This window comes from Drosophila ananassae, chromosome 2L, assembly GCF_017639315.1.
Source record: "Drosophila ananassae strain 14024-0371.13 chromosome 2L, ASM1763931v2, whole genome shotgun sequence".
NCBI lineage: Eukaryota > Metazoa > Arthropoda > Insecta > Diptera > Drosophilidae > Drosophila > Drosophila ananassae.
In genome coordinates this window covers 12036730-12055635 of record NC_057927.1, presented here as the reverse complement: position 1 = coordinate 12055635, position 18906 = coordinate 12036730, and the positions used below count along the sequence as shown (strand labels likewise).

The 18906-nt window shown below is 39.9% G+C and overlaps 1 protein-coding gene and 1 long non-coding RNA gene across 26 annotated transcripts in view; one reads left to right on the top strand and one right to left on the bottom strand.

The window, feature by feature from the left end:
- LOC6501026 (regulating synaptic membrane exocytosis protein 2) overlaps window positions 1-5628 on the bottom strand; it is a 40964-nt gene extending 35336 nt beyond the window's left edge. For 16 of the 23 annotated variants that reach the window (XM_044716886.1, XM_044716897.1, XM_044716900.1 and 13 more), the window contains exons 1-2: window positions 4930-5619; window positions 3794-4002 (exon numbers count right to left, since the gene is read on the bottom strand). The gene's annotated coding sequence lies outside the window, so the exon portion shown is untranslated. Of the gene's footprint in view, window positions 1-3793; window positions 4003-4929 lie in introns of all 23 variants that reach the window. The other 7 variants (XM_044716907.1, XM_044716908.1, XM_044716910.1 and 4 more) reach the window with 3 other exon arrangements.
- A 2910-nt stretch (window positions 5629-8538) lies between these two features.
- On the top strand, window positions 8539-16404 carry LOC26514439. Of its 3 annotated transcripts, none has more exons than XR_006507600.1 (4): window positions 8539-10210; window positions 15485-15627; window positions 15696-15741; window positions 15800-16404. It is a non-coding gene; the product is annotated as an uncharacterized LOC26514439 (long non-coding RNA). The 3 variants fall into 3 exon arrangements; XR_004309783.2 differs by having other exon boundaries at window positions 15485-15637; window positions 15795-16404; XR_004309782.2 differs by having other exon boundaries at window positions 8540-10210; window positions 15485-15637; window positions 15800-16400.
- The last annotated feature ends 2502 nt before the right edge of the window (window positions 16405-18906 follow it).

Genomic DNA, 18906 nt, shown 5'->3' with positions numbered 1-18906 from the left:
TCCTCCGCCTGAAAGGCGTTGGTATTAGCATCCAATGGCCAGGAAGCAATCTGAACCAGCGTAATTAAAAGCCATCAGGCACTTGGCGCATAGTCGAGTGTGCGAGAAGCCCATCAGAGCACCGACGTTGCCAGGATATCGACCTCTAATCCTATTTGAAAGCAGCAAGGAGCTTAGACCGAGATTTAGCAAAAGGCCAGGAGCTGGTGCAGCGTCCGCATTAGGATCTCTAGCCTCCTCGGCAACATATTGCAGCAGCTGTAGCTTCATTGCATGAATTTTGCAGCAGCAACAGCAGCAGCCGGTCCGGGTCAGAGATATCCGAGCGAAGTGGGAATTGGTTATGACCTCAGAACCACTGCGAACAATTTGCGAAAAGTTTATGAAATGTTTGACCGAGTCACGCTTAATTAAATTGAGTTGGGGAGGCATTAAAACGAAGTCAAAAGCATCAACAACGTGGGGAGCCAGCGATTGATTTCTCGAATGCATGTTTATTTATTGCTGGTTTATGGGGCTGCTGTCGATGTCACATCCTTGGGGCATGTACGCAAATATATGCGACTTTGCACAGATACAGGGAAAGAAAAAAGTTCAAGTGAAGTTTGGAAAATGTTTGATTCTATAGTTTAAGAGATATATAATTATGAAAAGAAAAATATGTGGACATATATCTATCTTTTATTAAAATAATAAATTTTCAGTTTTTAGTGTATTAGGAATTATTTTGACAGTTTATTTAATTTTTGTTCTGTGGACCGGCAACCCCCTCTTGGCCTATAACTTATGTAGTTCCAGCAAGATAAAATCCAGCTTCCATGGTGTTTATGGGCCTCCTTTATGCTGCCATCCACAGAGGTCCTCAGGCACTGGCGATGGCAATGCGATGGCTTGTATCCCGTACGAGGACTTGTATCTTGTGTTGCTCGGCGTGGGCTCATGAATTGATAATGCAGCAGATGCAGCAGAACCTGCAACAACAGCACCAACACACCATGCAAAATTGATGGTTGCGTTGGGTGGCTGTGCGGCTTCGGTGGGGGAGCCTTTATGTGCCTTTAAATCGGAAGGTTAGACTGGTGGGGCAGGCGGGTGGCCGCATAAAAGGAGCTCAAGGGATGGGGTTTGTTTTGGGTTTATGGGACAGAAATCAATCTTTCAGCTCTTCAATCAATTGATTAAGATGCCTGATTTTGTGTCGCCCATTAAGTGCGCTCCCGAAGCTCATTTGCTCGGAAAGTTCCACCAAAAGTAAAGCCACCGAAACTCAGAATCAGCTTATTAACTGCGGGAGAGGCAAACTAAGCCAGTGGAAGAGAGAAGTCGTATCTTTTCACCACGGCCTTTTTCCAATGCGCGCGCTTGCGAGGCGCTAACGGTTAAATCACAGAGAGCGTGCACCACGGGAAGTTTTCCATAAATTTCCCCCTGACAATTTCCCAGTCACCTGCTTCGCAGTAGATAGAAATTTCATGCGCTGACCGCGCGAACTCAACAACAAAAGAAGAAGGCAAACAGCAACCCAAAAGCACAGCGGCGGGTAGGGGAGAAACTTATCAGGCACAAGGATGAATTATAATAATAATGAAAAATCCAGGGGAGTGGTGGCCGGGCAGAGGAGAGCCGTGGAAGCGGAAGGCTACATTCCTTGGCCGCTGCCCTGCCACCGCCTGCCCACGTTGTCCAAGGTTATTTCATATTACGCATACGCCCCCTAGCCCCGGGAGCACTAAAGGGAATAATGTCTCACAAATAGCGCAGTGCAAAAGTGCAGGTCGGGCGGGCTCAAATGTTAAAGTTCACTGCCAACGGGTAGCTGCCGCTGCCACTGCCAATACCCAACTGATAATTGACAGTTTCAATTAGCCTTCCCAGTCGCCACCAGAAGTGGCAACAACAGCTGCCATCGGGATAATTTTTTCAGTGAAAAGAAAATGCATTTTGTATTCCTAGAATCGGACAAAAATGCCATTAGGCAAAAGGTCAAGATTCTATAAAAAAGGTAGAAGTTTAAAATAATATTTTTGGTTGACATATTTGACATTTTTCCAGAAGTAGTTACTGCATCTTAATATTCTATGAAATTATCGATTCTATGAATGATTACTGCGACTTCCCCAATCCATTTTACATTTAATAAAGTAATTATTTTTCTTTCAGCGCACTTTCAATTACGAAATGTCAGAACCACCCATTGCCTCCTTGGAACTGCTCTTTAATCTTTCCACCGTTTCGGTTTGGTAGTCTTGTAGTTATTTTATCGGACCAAAAGGCCAAAGCATCAACTGGTTGCTCGGTTAGGAAGTGGGTCATTTATCAACTGACATCACCTGTCAACGGGGCGCTTTATCTGGCTATATATTGCTGCCTCGGGTGACGCTACTTCTCACGCTGCGATCGCCCCAGAAGTATGCATTTAACTGAATTGTTGAACCAAGTTTCTGTGGCGTCAGCCATTTTTCAGCTGGCGAGTGCAATGGACTTGGAGTGTGGCTCTCATACACACTCTCTTACACACACCCAGCCACTCGAATAGAGCCATAAAAGAAAACGTGGCCGAGCTGGCGGTTGTTGGTGCAGCCAACCCAAAAACTATAAACGAGGCAATGACTTGGCGACTTATTGCGGTTTGCTTGCCAAAAAGGATGTCGTCGGGGTCTCCCCCTTGGCCTGACTAATGACCACTAGGCATTCGCAGCTGGACATGGCCTATAATTTAAATTATTTATTCATTGTTGGTTCGGCTCACAGAAGTCAATGACTGCATCCATTTCCCATTCTTCCCTATTTTTACATCAAAAATAGGAAGCAGGGACACTGCCATCCTCCCGGTTTCCTTGTTTAACTTTTTCAATTGTGCTCGCAATTTCCATGCAATTAACGGGAGACAAATGCGAGCGACAAAACATTGGCAAAAAGTTGTCGATGCGAAGGGAAAGAGGTGCTCCGTGTGGGGGCTCTACAGCTAAAATTTGGCCCAACAAGAGTCACTGAATATGTTTCATTCTGGGTGCAGAGGGAAAAGGGCACAAAGAGGCGAGCATTGACATCGAAGCATAAAAGCAATTTTATGCACCCATTGACCCTCACAAAAACGAATGGAACGGCGAAAGAGGAGGTTGTGTCAATGGATAGTTGTTTCAATGGTGTCCACATACCCACAGGCACTCACCTACACACACTCAAACACACACGTATTGAGTTACACCCACAAAACAAAGAGCCGTTTCTTCTGTGGGCCATTCGACATTACTCATACGCCTCGTGTGCATTGTCAAACATTTATGACGTCCATTCGGTTCAGTTGGCGAGTGTGTTTATTTGAATGTGGGTGCTTATGTCGTCATTACTATCATTTGTCCATAGAAAGGGGCTCATCCCCCAGCCCCCGCGTTCTCGGTTGCCTAGTGACGTTTGCCATTTGCCAACTGACACAAGTCAAAGGGAAAATCGATTCCAACTGGCTGCCTGTTGCTGCTGCCACTGCCAAAGCTGCTACCACCACGGCCGTTGTTGTTGCCCTAACTAGTTTACCTTTTAATTAAATTTAACACCCATCGACGGGCGGACCCCTCGCCCCATCCCATTTAGAGCCCAGTAAACAGAAGGAACAGCAACAAAAGACTGAGAGACAGGAGAGGGGCAGAAAATGGGCGAAATTTGTGTAAATTTCTTGGTCATTGTTCTCCATTGTCTAAGTCAACTGTTGACGTTATTCTTGCTGCTTTGATTCCAAAATAGAAATCCGCTATAAGGTATAATCTTAGAGCGGTGTAATGGTTCTTCAACTTACATGTACTCCTTTATTCATTTGTGGTTGTGTAAACTCCGTTGTTTGTATATTCGTTGTTTGTAATGGTTTTGTTTAGAATTTGTTATCATCAAGTTTATTCTATTAGCATAAGAAAATGTTGTTAAGTCTCTATTTTAGTTGGTTTTGCTATTTACAAGGCGTTTGTTGGTTTTCATTTGTGTTGAATTTTTTAATAAATTTGAAAACTGCTGCGAAGAAAAGTATACCATATGCATATTAGTTCCACTATTAATATATGTATATTAGTTACACTAGTTAGTAAACACGCGTTTTGCGGCTCTCGTATTTGTTGTTTCTCTAGCGAGCTTCGCCTCGCGTCTAAGTGTAAAGTTGAAGTTGAGTTGTAATTATGTTGCATGCTGCCTTTTGTTGTAACACACACACACACACACAGACACACTCGCTGAGAGAGAGAGAACGGCTGAGAGAAAGGGCACTGCAGCTGGCAGTGAGCACCGAAATACTGGGATATTTTTCTACCCATGCTGGGTTTACACGCACTTGAAATAAGCAAAAAGGCTAACGAAAGCCAAGTTAATCATACGCACTGTTGTGCCAAAAATACTCATTCTTACCCTATTTCGACTGTAAAGTTATTTCTGTTCTATCATCACTACTTTAATTTATTTTTCTGCTGTTGTATGAACCTCCCACTTGTTTTTGCCCTACAACTTTGATTAATTAATTCCTGACGAGTTCACTGGGTCTAAAAAACAGAAACTCTCAGCCCTAATGAAATTTTCTTTAAGCTCAAGGGTAAGTAACAAAACAGTTAACCATTACACGTGAGTGCGTCTGTGTTTGCCTGTGTGTGTGTGTGAGTGCTGCTTTATTTTTCTGCATATTTAATGCGTTCATCCGCAAAAAGGAAGTGGGAGCGAGAGAGAGCAAGGCGGGATCACGGCCAACACAACAAAGGAGAGAAAGGCAGTCAGTCGGGTGAAAGTCGAGGTGGAGGGGCATCGAGCAGAGAGCTCAGAGCGGAGAGAGTTCTGGGTGGGATTGCGTGGCGTTGTGTGTACAGAAAAAACCAACCAGCACAGAAATGATGAAAAAAAAAAAATCGTAGAAAAATTTCATTGAAGAAGCAAATGAAAATTGCATTAATTGCTTACATTTTTTATAACACTTATATAGCTGTTTTTACGGTCGTGGTCATTAGCTTAAATCACAATTGGTTTGCACTTAGATTTTATTTAGATTTGTGTGTGTATAACATAGGCAAATATATAGGTATATATCGGTATAAGTATATACTGCTATAGCTATGTGTGCAGCATTCCATATGCGCAAAATAATTTTCAGTTTGGCGAACTCATGTTCTTTGCTTTGTTTAACTTTTGTTGACGGTGAATGCCTGATGTTGCTGTTGCTGTTAGATGTTGCTGATGTTGCTGTTTGCAATATGTATGCAATCGAGGAAGAACCAGATCGAAAAAACAACCAAATTAGTTATAGTAGTCCTTAGAGAGTTATCAGCGCGAACCTGACAAATTGTTGGAACGTATGGACCATTTTTTTTTCTATATAAAATAGTTATTTTCCAACAATTTCTCGATCCGGCAACCTTCGAATTCGTTTTTTGTTAACGTTCTAATCGAAAGCCAGCGCTGGCAGCAATCCCGCACCCATCGCGATAATCGTTTTTGTTGTTTACATTGTTCAATGGGCTTGAAATTAAATATGAAATTAATTATTTTCCATTAGAACCGACAGCTGCGCCCAGAAAGCACCGCAATCTTCTCAAGATGTGCACATCACGACGACACGACAACGACTGAAACTGAAACTAAAGCTGAAAAAAGGGACCCGCAGCTGGAGCCAAAGCCATTGCGATATGGCCCACCTACATCAGGAATTCGCTTCGATTGTCGTCAGCAGTTCAGGAATTTCTCTCTCGATATTCCCGTCTCTTTCGCTCGCGGTCTACCCGTCTCTATCGCCTCCTTTGCTGGCTATCTCTTTCGTGGTGAATTGACCGGGGAGTTGTTAACCAGGCAAGTGGGAGCACATGTTCCTCCGCCTGCCAGTGTGTGTGTGCTGTTATGAGTGGCTTTTCATATTTCATGTGCAATTTTAACACCTACTACAAACTAACTGCTCTAATAAATGCTCATGTGTGTGTGTGCGACTCCGATTCCGTCTGCCACCCCCTTGCGATCCGCCCCTCGGGCATTACATGCTCATATTGTTGTTTTGGGCAAACATTAAGAAGCAACGTCGTGTTGCATATTCATAAAATTCAGCTCAGTTGGGGGGCAGTATGCTTGTGTGCTGGATCCAAAAAAAAGAACACATTTTCAATGCATTTTAGAGGGAGAAACGTTCATAGTGCCGCTCCTTATTAAAACGAATCATTTTTATTGCATACTTCGGAGGGCAACGAAATGCGGGAGGAACCTTATGCTTCAATGAATTTTGTTTTTTAGAAACCAAATTCTCTTATTTAAAAGGTCAAAAATCTTATTTTACACATTGTATTTTTAGAATCTCAGAGACTAACTTAACACATCACGTGCTTGTCAAAAATATTCAGGCAGCAAAGCACCCAAAGTACGCAAAGCCTATAAAAGCGTTCACTTCTGTTGCACATTTCGCAATTGGCTTGAGCTGTCGTGGCTGCTTTCGATTTTATCCTGCGGCTTATCGCAGCCATCACGGAATTTGGCGTAAATTGTCAAAGCCACTTGTGTTGCTTGTCCTCAGCCTATCGCTCATACTAGTCCTAGTGCATTTTCTTTACGCTGCATGGGAAAAAATATATGTTAAATTTTTTAAATTACTTAAATATTTTATTTATATTATAAGCATTATTATGCATACAACTTCTTATTTATTATGTATTTTTTTTTAACCTACTAATGGTAGAATAATATTGTGAGATAAATGCTTCTCTGACTGTCGAAATTTTCGAGTCTTTTTCTGATAGCCAGCTCACGTGCAGAGTTTTCAGCTCCCCACGCACACTCAAACACACAACTACTACCAAAACAAGCCAAACACATTAACACACCAACTCGTAAAAGGGAGCGATTGGATATCCGGCGGAGAAGAGAGAAATTTTTGTGGGTTTGGGGCAGGAAGCGAGGGGGATGTGGATGTGACAGCTGGAGTCTGGGGGAGCCTGGAGCTACGGGTATTTGCCAGCAGCATTTTTCGTTGTATTTTTGTGAGTGTGAGGTTGTGTGTGTGTGTGCCGGACGGCTGACGTCATTGAGCTTTTTATTGATTTTCATTTTAACCGAAAAAAGGACTCAAGCTAAGCGGGAGAAGAAATACTTGGGCTAGGACGCAGAGCTGGCAGGCCAACAGATGTCAGCCATGGAGCGGCGAGAGGCGCAATTAAAAGAAGATATTTTTAAGGGGCCGTCTGGATGAATTGCATGAGGTTTAAGAGGTTCTGGTCTGCGATGAACTAAAATTGGAACAAATAAGATAGTAGAATTGTTTAAATGTATTAATTACAAGAGTGTAATCTTATAATTATGATCTAAGATACTTGCCAGCTCTCTATATTATTTATTATATTATCTGTCTATTTCTTAATTTTAATTCATTAAGATTGTTATTTTATATTATAATAACCACTCACTTTAAGAAACTAAAGGACTCAAGCTAAGCGGGAGAAGAAATACTTGGGCTAGGACGCAGAGCTGGCAGGCCAACAGATGTCAGCCATGGAGCGGCGAGAGGCGCAATTAAAAGAAGATATTTTTAAGGGGCCGTCTGGATGAATTGCATGAGGTTTAAGAGGTTCTGGTCTGCGATGAACTAAAATTGGAACAAATAAGATAGTAGAATTGTTTAAATGTATTAATTACAAGAGTGTAATCTTATAATTATGATCTAAGATACTTGCCAGCTCTCTATATTATTTATTATATTATCTGTCTATTTCTTAATTTTAATTCATTAAGATTGTTATTTTATATTATAATAACCACTCACTTTAAGAAACTAATTTTTAAAATTAACCAAAACCGTACCTTAAGAAAAATAAATTAAATTAATGAATAGATCTTAAAATGTTGCTAAGGACTTTGTTGCAAAATTATCATTTTCAAAATTTATAATTCTTTGAAATAAAAATTTTTAATTAATTTCATAATTAATTTTTACTTCTCGCCGGACCATGTAAGTGATTTATTTTTACATTTATGCGACCAAAATGGCGGCATGGTTTGAGGGTTGGCTAAAACTGTGACTTAGCCAATGCTGCAACCTCTTATATTCTTCAATGCTTGCGCCAGTGGGGAAACTTTCTCTGAATTTCTCCGGCAACTGGAAATGTCAAAGTGACAAGCGTTGGCTGACAATTGAAAGCTGCAAAGCTTGGCGAGAGCGAACAACAAACAGATAAAGCCACCCCCAAAAGACACCTCCCGGGCCTCTTCATACGGCCCCAAGACCATCCACCGCCCACCTGATAAGCGAACAACCCTCCAAAAGGTGCCGGAAAAATTCGAAAAAAATACCTCCAAGAGACCATAATGAGACGGGAAGAGAAATGCATATGGGGGAAGAATAAAAATGGCTTATTAATTTCAGATTTTCAGAGGATATGTGTTGGGTGATGCACTCATCCAAAGACATCCCTTTACAAGATATAGTCCTGGCGCTCTCGCAGGCTCCATTCTCTCACAGTGACTCTCTCTCTCTGTGTATCTCTCTCAAGCGGATGCTTGCGCAGAAATCTCGACGAGATGGGGCGAAAATCTCTAATAAGGATGCTTGATGAAAAATTCATGGTCTGGCGTAGCAGCAGCCTGCTCTGACTCCTGAGTAAACGAAAACACTCCGACTCTGCCGCACGCAGCGAACACAGGCCAGAAAATAAAGAATCCCAAGCCCCACAGAGACATTCGAATTGTGCAATAAACAAATCGCTGTCCATCGCAGTGCGCAGTCTTCTAATCTAAAATTGGAAATCCAATACCGAACAAATTAGGCAACCGCGAGTGTCCCGAAAAATACATCCTTTAATACATATAGTTTTGAAATCCTGCGAGTGATTGTATAATTTCAACGGGTGTGGGAGCACAACGGCAGCGGCCAAATAGATGTATCCTTAATCCCCACCAGGATATATCCCCGATAAGGCCATAAATCTCTGCACGAGATAATCAGCGAAAATTCCCAAAAAAATCCGGCATGAAAACTTAATTGACTTGAATTAATAATTTGGAGTACGATTTGTTGTTGTTTGTGCGCCTACGGTTTTTTCGGTGCGAATGTGGCTACAAAGCGGAATCGGAAAAAGTTACTGAAATACAAAAGCCAGAAAAAAAAAGAATACATAGAGAACTTGCCGCTGCCGTTGCCGCCTGTGAAAGCGAGTCCAGTGAACGAGAGGGGGTGGAGAAAGGCAGGAAGGCGAAGAAAGGAGAGAGAGGCGCACAGGAGTGGGCCACAGGAGCGGAGGTGGTCGCGGAGTTGGAGAAAGGTCCGAGAGACGGAAGCAAGAGAACCGCCATTACTGTGCAAGCCGAAAGAGAGAGCGCCCCAAAGAGAGCACCAGGAGAAAGTGGGAAAAAGTTTGTGGAACCCGTTAGCGGTGGATGGAAAATTTATAAACAAAACTTGGATTCCACAAAGAAAGCAACGGAAAAAGGATGATTAATTCGATGAATAACCAAATAGAATAAAATAAAAAGGACACATTATCAGTAATTACTGAATAAACATAATATTGAACCACAGAAATGAGAGCTAATGCTCTAACCAAACATATCATTCAAAAAACAATTCGAAAATTGTGGAACTAAATCCAAAAATCGGACTTTTTCCTACAAAACCCAAAAAAAAATCAATTTCAATGAAATAAAAATAAGAACAACTAGAAACTAAAAGGAATTCAATAAATTTAATGAACTCTTAAACCAATACATATCATGTAATAACGCCCAGAAAGCTTGCTGAATTATTTACCAAGCTATATATTCTGTGAAAAAATACAAAAACTAATCTTAATGAATTAGTTTAAGGAAATCGTGCAAAATATCGCATACATATCAACACTCTTGCAAAGAGTAAAGCCTAGTTTAATCCAGAATTAGTCATTAAATTTACAAAAGAAAGTATATTAAAATAGTACTTGCATCAATGTATTAAAATTGCTTAAAGAATAACCCCTAAGGTAGCCATTTTTGTTAGAAGTTTTACATCAGTTATCGAATAAAAAAGAATATATACAAAAGTATCGCCACATATCATTGAGGTAGCCTCACAAGATTCAAAGACAGTGAAAACTATATCAGCTGAAAAATATTATACCGACTTCATTGACTTGCAGAAATTTTTAAAGAAAAGTTAATTACTTTATTAAGTGGACCAATTTCAAACGCCGATAAGACTCGATAACACACAACGGAAAACTACACATTAATTTGCCAACTGGTAAGTCTGATTAGGAGTATAAATTAGTTTAGATTTTTGTTTAAAATCATCAATATCTCAAGACTCCAGACCCATTTCCACTCTTGTTTTTCTAATCGCTTAAATAGTCCCACTTTCCAGAAACCAATCATAAAGTTTTTGGTAAAAGCATGGGAGCATAGCTAATCCATAAAACAGCCAAAAATAAAGAAGGCCGAGGCTCCAGAGTTTTATGCGCCAATGGGCCTAGAGGGGATTCTCGCTTCGGAGTTGCGCTAAACCGTAATGAGCCTGTCGAAGCGAAATTTGTTGCTGCAGCGCCCAACAGCGGGCCACAAACATACATATGTATGAAAACACTCAGCAGGGGCTGAAAACAAAATCAATATGCCGTGTGTGTGCAAACAGCTAGAAAAGCAGCCAACACACACGCCACGAATGGGGAGGAGGTGGAGTTTGGTTGACGTCGCCACGCGCGCTATTAAAATTTTCATTTTTATGATTATCGCTTGCGAAAATCCGCAACAATTGTGCGGGTTCACACGAAGCAAAAGGGCCGCTCCAGGTCGAAGGGTACACGCCTGCAGGCTGGTGGGGCCGGGGGGCAAGACGCAAGGGCAACACAACAGGACACCTACGATGACGACGCCAGTAGAGCTTCTAATGCGTGTGTGCGTTTGTGTTTCACTGAGCAAATGTTTAACTTTGGCCGTAAAATTAAATTTAATTTTCAATTACAGCGGCTGGCAATCGTTCGGATCACCCTGGCAAAAATTGCACCCTAGGCGATATGGCGGAGCGATAAAAAATCGCTTCTCTAAAACCTCGAGCTGACAAATTGTGGCTTGGCTTTCGGCCATTAGAGCGGTGGTCACTTTAAGGCCGCTCCCGCTGCAGCTGCCTCAATTTGCGGCATCAAAAATTCATCATCTCCATCAACCGGCATGCTGCAGCAGCTGCTCGCTTTTCGCCTTTTCCCGCTGCTCTCGCTTCTTGGCTTTTTACCTGGCCAGTTTTCGCTGGTTACCAGCACGAGCCATTTCCTAATGAGTGCAGCTTCGGGGAATGCTGAACTTAAGCAACGTCAAAAAAGAGGAAGTTGCACCATGAAAGAAGCTCTCGTTAAACACCCTTGCTTATTATAATCACTATAAGTTACTTAGGAAACTTTTTACAACTTTATGCTTTAAGTAATTGTAATGTGAGTGCTGAAAGTTTCTCATCATATTGAGTGCATTGATTATCTTTATTCTTAGAATAGGAAAAGGTATCTAGTAGAACTTTTGTGGCCTTCTATCTGAGTTATCACTGTGGACGGAAGTCCACGAGGTGACGACCTGCATGCCTAGGCGTGCGCGAGGAAACTCTATATATAGCCGAAGAATTAAAAATTTTCTGTAGGCAACCGATCTAAATGAATGATATACCAATCGAAAGGTATTGTTTCAATTAGATAATTTTTGTCGAAACATATTCCAAAAGTTATTTGGTTTGAGAGAAATTAGGGTGAAAGTAAAAAAAAATTTTATCACTAAAGTGGGGCTGGTGGACACATTTTGGTCCCCAGATAGAATATTTTTATATATTCGCATTCTAGAGCTAAATACGCGTCGATTGGTACCTCAATCGACCCGATCCGACATTTCATTCAGAAGTTATTCGAAAAATTCGATTTTTTCTTCTTCTTCAAAATGAAGCCAGTTTGCGTCGGTTTGTCGGTTTGTCTGTTTGCACTATTTTTATCTTAAAAATCTTGAAAAAATTTGGAAAATGTTTGTTACTATCATATGAGCAACTATTGTTCTACAACTTTTTGAAATACCTTAAGCTTACGTCAAAAAATTAAAAAAACGTTGTTAATGAAAAAATTCATAACTTTATAATTAAGAAAGATATTAAAAAGAGCTTTACACCGTTGAAATGGTTTTTTAAATATCAATTTCACTTTCTTTGAGACCAAACGTCTATATAGTAAAAAAAAAAAAATACACTGAAAATAAACTTTTTTTTTAAGAAAAAAAATTATTTCTCAAAATTTACTCGACTGATCCTATTTTTTTATTGCACGTGTAGATAGCTTTTGAGATGACGCAACTTTTGATATATCGCTCATATCTGGCAAAATCCGTTAACTCAAGATATAGTCCTGTAAGTGCAGCTACCCATTTTGTCCAGCCTCCTGTGAAGCTTGCATTTACTTATACTTGTGTGTGTATTTGATTGGCAACTTTGCTTTTTGGAGTCTGCTTATATTTGGTCAATACCCTAAAAATATGGAGTATATCTTTTCAGATTTTAGTTTATTTATTTAAAAATAAAATACAAATAAAAAAGGGCTTAAAAAGTAAAACGTAAACATTGACTCAAGTTGGACTCGAACCCAGGCCCTCCGTGTTAAGAACCACGACGCTCTCCACTCAGCTATCCTCGAACTTTGTTGCTTAATGGCAACTTTTGATGTAATTCTACTTTGTGTTTCAGTGTCTCATGTCTTAATGAGAAGACTCACAAGATTGGTACTTCAACCGACCCGGTCCGACATTTCTTTCAGAAGTTATTCAAGAAATTCGATTTTTACAGTTTTTTCAAAATGAAGCCAGTGGGTCTGTTTGTCTATATTTTTTTCTTTGCAATACTGAATAAAATTGGAGATTTTTGTTAATGTCATATGACTCATATGTATGATATGAGCAATTATTGTTCTACAACTTTTTGAAAAAGCTGTAAAAATCTAATTTCTTGAATAACTTCTGAAAGAAATGTCGGACGGGTCGGTTGAGGTACCAATCTTGAGGTCCCAAAGAAAAACAAGAAAAGAAAGCTAACTTCGGGCGAAGCCGAAGTTGATATACCCTTGCAGTTGTGCCATTTCCGATCGTTCAGTTATATGGCGGCTATTGAATATAGTTGGCCGATCCCTATGAAATTTGGCCAATAAGGTTATTTATTATGATTCCAAAATGGAATCTGTACCAAGTCCCATCTTTCTAACTTAAAAAACACCAAAGTTATGCCAATTCCGATCGTTCTATGACAGCTATAGGATATAGTCGGCCCATCCTTATGAAATTTTGTACAAAAGTTATTTTCAAATATTTCAAAAATAAAATCCAAATAAAAAAGGGCTTAAAAAGTAACACATAAACATTGACTCAACTAGGATTAGAACTCAGGCCCTCCGTGTTAGGAACCACAACGCTCTCCACTCGGCTAATCTCGAACTTTGTTGCTTGATGGCAAATATTGATGTAATTCTGCTTTATGTTTCAGTGTCTCATGTCTTAATGAGAAGAATGCAAAATTTTATGAGTAGAACGCTTTATATGCATATGCCCCCACTGAGCATATAATGCATATAAATAAAACTCTGCTTTACTTAAATTACAGCCACCACCGTTTTGGGCCAAATCATGGATTAAAATCTAAAAAAAAAAACCAGGCAAACCAACTCCGCCAATACTTTTCTAATATTTATTATTTTATATCGCACACCCAAAATAAATTGTTACATTCAACAATTGGTTTAACTAGAAATTTTTTTTTTAATTTTTTATCTTTGCGCATTTATTTTAGATATAATACATGTTTATTATATGATTAATCGGATATGCCATACATTTTTATACCCTTGCAGAGGGTATTATAATTTTGGTCAAAAGTGTGCAACGCAGTGAAGGAGACATCTCCGACCCTATAAAGTATATATATTCTTGATCAGGATCACCTCCTGAGTCGATATGAGCATGTCCGTCTGTCTGTCGGTTTCTACGCAAACTAGTCTCTCACTTTTAGAGCTATCGAGTTGAAACTTTGCACACAAGAAGGATGTGAAGGATACTTCCTTGCAGGTAGTACATAAGTCGGAACGGCCGGGATCGGTCGACTATATCCTATAGCTGCCATATAACTGATTAATCGGAAATGCCATAACTTTGGTGTTTTTTAAGTTAGAGGATTGGGACTTTCCACACATGTTTTATTTGACCAAAATATCTTGTACAAAATAAATTGTACAAAAATATGTACAAAATTTCATAAGGATCGGCCGACTATATCCTATAGCTGTCATAGAACGATCGGCATTGGCATAACTTTGGTGTTTTTTAAGTTAGAAAGATGGGACTTGGTACAGATTACTCTTTGGGCAAAATAATTCAATATGCCAAATTTCATAAGGATCGGCCGACTATATACGATCCGCTATATATTTAATAATATAAGATGCGTGGCGCCACCTAGCGGACTGCAAGGGTATATAAACTTCGGCTCCGCCCGAAGTTAGCTTTCCTTTCTTGTTTTATTAGAAGTTTTGTTGATGGTGAAATTCTCATAAGGATCGGACAACTATATAGGATCCGAAATATATAATAATAATATAAGCTTCTGCTTAACTGCAAGGGTATATCAACTTCGGCTCCGCTTGAAGTTACTTTCCTTTCTTGTTTTTTTTTTTATAATTTATTATATAGTGGAACTCTCATAAGAATAGGCCTCTCATCTGTTAATTTGTTAAAACAATTTGGTTTCCCACAACTGAAACAATTTTGGATTTAAAATACATTTTTGGGCAAATTTTTAAATAAAATGTTTAAACTAACCAAATTCTAAAACCTTTGTAAATTAAAAATACGTATAACTTCAGATCCACTGAAGCTATCGAAAAATTCTTTACGTCTTTGGAAAGGTTTTTAATTATTCCACCTTTTTGAATGTCAAAATCTATAGAGTTAAAAAAAAAAGATTTTTGATGTTTATCCTTACAATTAAAGTATTGCTAACTGTGTGAATCGCCTGTCCAGAGGTTACTTCCATATATATATACATATTCTATATATTATGCGTTCTGTTTTAAATAATTGAAGATCAATATATACAAAAAACAACTGATATCATATAAAAAAAACCTCTTGACGAGGTAAAGTACCGGTGACGAACCTGCATGCGAAACCCAAAATATCTGATATCAATTTTAGTGACGAAAATATGCTATATAGGTGTACAAAATTGCATATAAAAAATATTCTTGTTCGGCACGTGCAAGAAAAACAAAAAAAAAATCAGTCACGTGCCGAACAAGAATATTTTTTATATGCAATTTTGTACACCTATATAGCATATTTTCGTCACTAAAATTGATATCAGATATTTTGGGTTTCGCATGCAGGTTCGTCACCGGTACTTTACCTCGTCAAGAGGTTTTTTTTATATGATTTTTAAGTATTCGCAAATAATAGTCCATTTCGTTTTATGGTGCATTACCTTGGAGAAAATCGCATTTCCCTGCTTCATTTGTAGCCTTGCCTATTATGCAGATCCAAAGAAAAACATCAGATTTAAAGTAATACATTTCTGTTATGCGCTACCGTCTTTTGGGCCAAGTTAAAGTGCCGCTAGCAAGGCTAAAGGAAAAAGAAACAGCGTCGAAACTTTTCGCCAAAGTAGGTGAAGGTAATTTTCCACGAAGTCGTGTCGACATTTCATGCAAATGGTCTTCCTTTTTGCGCAGATTCAGAAGCTTGTTCCTGTTCCATTGCGTGAGCGTTTTTTCACAGGTTTGTAATTTATTTCTACATTTTTGATTCTTTACTTTGTTTTTGATTGCTAGAATAGATTGGTGAGGCAGTAGGAATGCCAAGAAAGTAACTTTAAACGGTATCCGTGTAGTCGTCTACTTCTTAGTGGTCTCGAGACTTCAGTGCATATTTAATGGCATTTGTGAAAGCACACGCAGCTTGATTGGCAAGCAGATGATGTCATCTACGTCTGGGCTGCGAAAGTGGATTTTCTAGGAGTACCTCCTACAGGTGGACAACCGGGCTTAATCGCTGCCCCAAGAATTAATCAAAATTCATGTAGCATACCATCCCACATCTCCCAGAATACAGCAAATGCAATTAGGCTGAGCTGTTTCTCCTACGGGTAATACGTAAGAGTTTTATGTAAGCACACTGAGAGAAATCTTACACTACGCATTACACTAATTCAAATAATTTCATTAAAAATTGTAATAAAAATTGGGAAATCCGTAGATTAATCGGTGAATGTCCTACACATCTTCGGGCTAATCAATATGAGAGAGTTGGTACAAAGACTTTACAGTGTACAATTATGAATGTGTGTGGCCCGGAGCAATCATTTAAATAGCCTACGTTTTAGGTACCTCACACGCCGCATGACATCCGCACAAATATATCATAAGCGGGCGGGACACAAAAAAAAAACATGGCTCGCATACAAAAATTTCTTCTGGCTTGGTAATAAGCGGAAAAAGCCGGGCAACCTTTGCCCCTCTCACCCACCCACCACGCCCGCTATTCGCTTTGCTCGCTTCATTACATTAGATGACACGCCCCTTCGGCCGCCCAATCCTCCCCTTGTCCTTAAAACCCCTACGTAGACGTGTGACAATGACGTAGTAGAACATATCATTTTTTCGGCAGCAGGAAAAAGTTTGGATGACTAACTGCCAGAGGCGCCACGCACTTTTCCAACCCCACCCCGCCCCTGCCGCCATTCCGTGCATACACACAAATACATTTACACTCACAGTCCCCTGCGCCTGGTCTCATTTTTAATTCATGAAATGTTTGCCACTAACAAAAAATTACACTTAATGTTAACCTGGCCAAGAAGAAGCCAGAAGCCGGAATCGGAGGAAAGTCCAAGTGGATTTTCCGAGCCGCTGCAAAAAAGAAAACAAACGCAGAGGGGTGGGTTGCGAAGGACATGGATAATTGTCACTTACGGTCGTTTCTGTCTATATGTATCTGCATCATATCTTATATACTTTAGCACAGACCCATGCGGACATTAAATATTTATGAAATTACAGCCAGGGATGTTTATACAAAAAGTTGCTTTTACATATACATTGAAAATTGATTGACTGACTGACTGCTTGACGGCTGATTGGCAGCTGGCGACTAAGGAGTGGGCGTGGTCGTGGTCGTAGCTTCAGCTGTTTTTCCCAAGCCCCCAACCAGACTTTTCCCTTTTAATTGTCCCATTTGACTTAATTTTTAATGTGTCAGTGGGAAAGTTTAGACTACCTCGCATGTGCGCAGATGTTGGGTGGGGTACCATAAAAAACCCAATTGAGGTAAACCCTAAGCGATGACCACCCGTAATTACAATGACAGCTGCCAGCTTTTCCTAAGGAGTTTAAAATTGTACAAATTCATTTGGAATGCATAAGAGGGGTTCCCCAAAGTCGTTTTGGTAAAACTTCAACGTTAAAATTCCTTCTCAGGTGGTCCTTAAGTGGCTGCTCATATTTTTACGCAGAGGGAAATTCAGATGCCAACTGCACAGGGACACTCAAAGGACTAGGACAGAAAGAAGAACCGAAACTGATTTCCAGCTCAAGTGCATGCCAATTGCTCCCCAGCTCCAGGATTCTTCGTTTTTTGCAATTCGTGTCTCTGTCTCTGTTTGCATTCAATTTGATATTGACTGATTTGTAATTTAAGATAAGCAAATGGAGCATCAGCAGGAACATCCTGGGAAATTGGAACCAGAGTTAGCAAGAGAAAGGCAAATGTTTTGTCAATATTTGTCGGAGAAGCTGGAAGGAGAGCAGTCAGGTGAAAGTTTCGACAAATTTTTAGACATTCAAATAGTCGGGAGGAGTTCCTAAAAAAGACAGTGATTTTTAATAACATTTCGCGGTATAAAGGAAACTTGATAACTTAATGATGAGATCAGAAAAAAATATATATTTTATGAAATAATTGATATTACGTATACGACCTGTTGCAAATTACTTTTTCTTACGTTTGAAAACTACTAAAACTTATTAGCTTGTCGAGTTAAGCTAAAATCTAAAAGACAAACTTAATGGGCATCCGGCCAAGCAGGCTTAGTTCTATTCACCTAGGAGCGATTCCCCAGCAAGAAGTTAATTGGAAGACTCAAAGATGCGAACTTTAAGGCAAGATTTTCCCATCTTCCGTCTTGGCCGCAAACCGCTTTTCATTGCTGCCGGGCCCCAAAAATCTGTGTCAAGTTGACATTTTGACTAATTTAAAATGAAAGCCTCGGGGCGGCAAAAGCAGATGATGGTGAGTATGGGGAGGGGGCAAACACCCAAGGGGGTCAGAATGGGCAGAAAAGAGCACACATTCACAGGCGTACATGCATACGCTCGGCCATACATAATGAAATCTTTTGGAAAGGCAAACGCACAAAAGTATGCTACAGTTCTTGCAGACACACTCAGCCGCACACTAATGAACACACTTTCGCCAGCACACACACTCACACGAGCCTACAATTCCTGTGGCTTATGCGCATATTGTGCAATTTTATGTAGCATACTTTGAGGAGCACGTTAAAACGCTGCTAAGGCAGCATGAGAACGAGATGAAATTTTACTCTTCACCCTCTCAACCCCCCGCCAACCTGCTAAACCCCTGAAAAAAAAACGCCCCTTCCCTCTCCTCATCCTAGCTCTTTTGGCATTTGTTTAACTGCGCCACATTTTACGGCATTAACCCAAATTAGCTCTTAACATAAAACTCATTTTCCAGGGGTTTGGGTCGCATTCCGCCACAACCCCTTACTGGCTTATTTTAAATATGAAAACAATATTTAGTTAGGCAAAATTCATCGTGTTTGCTGTGGGTAAGCTTCGGCATGACATTAATCAAATGATATTTTGATTATCATGCAAGTGAATTAATTATGGTTGCTATCTGTTTCCCCAAAAAGTCCCTACC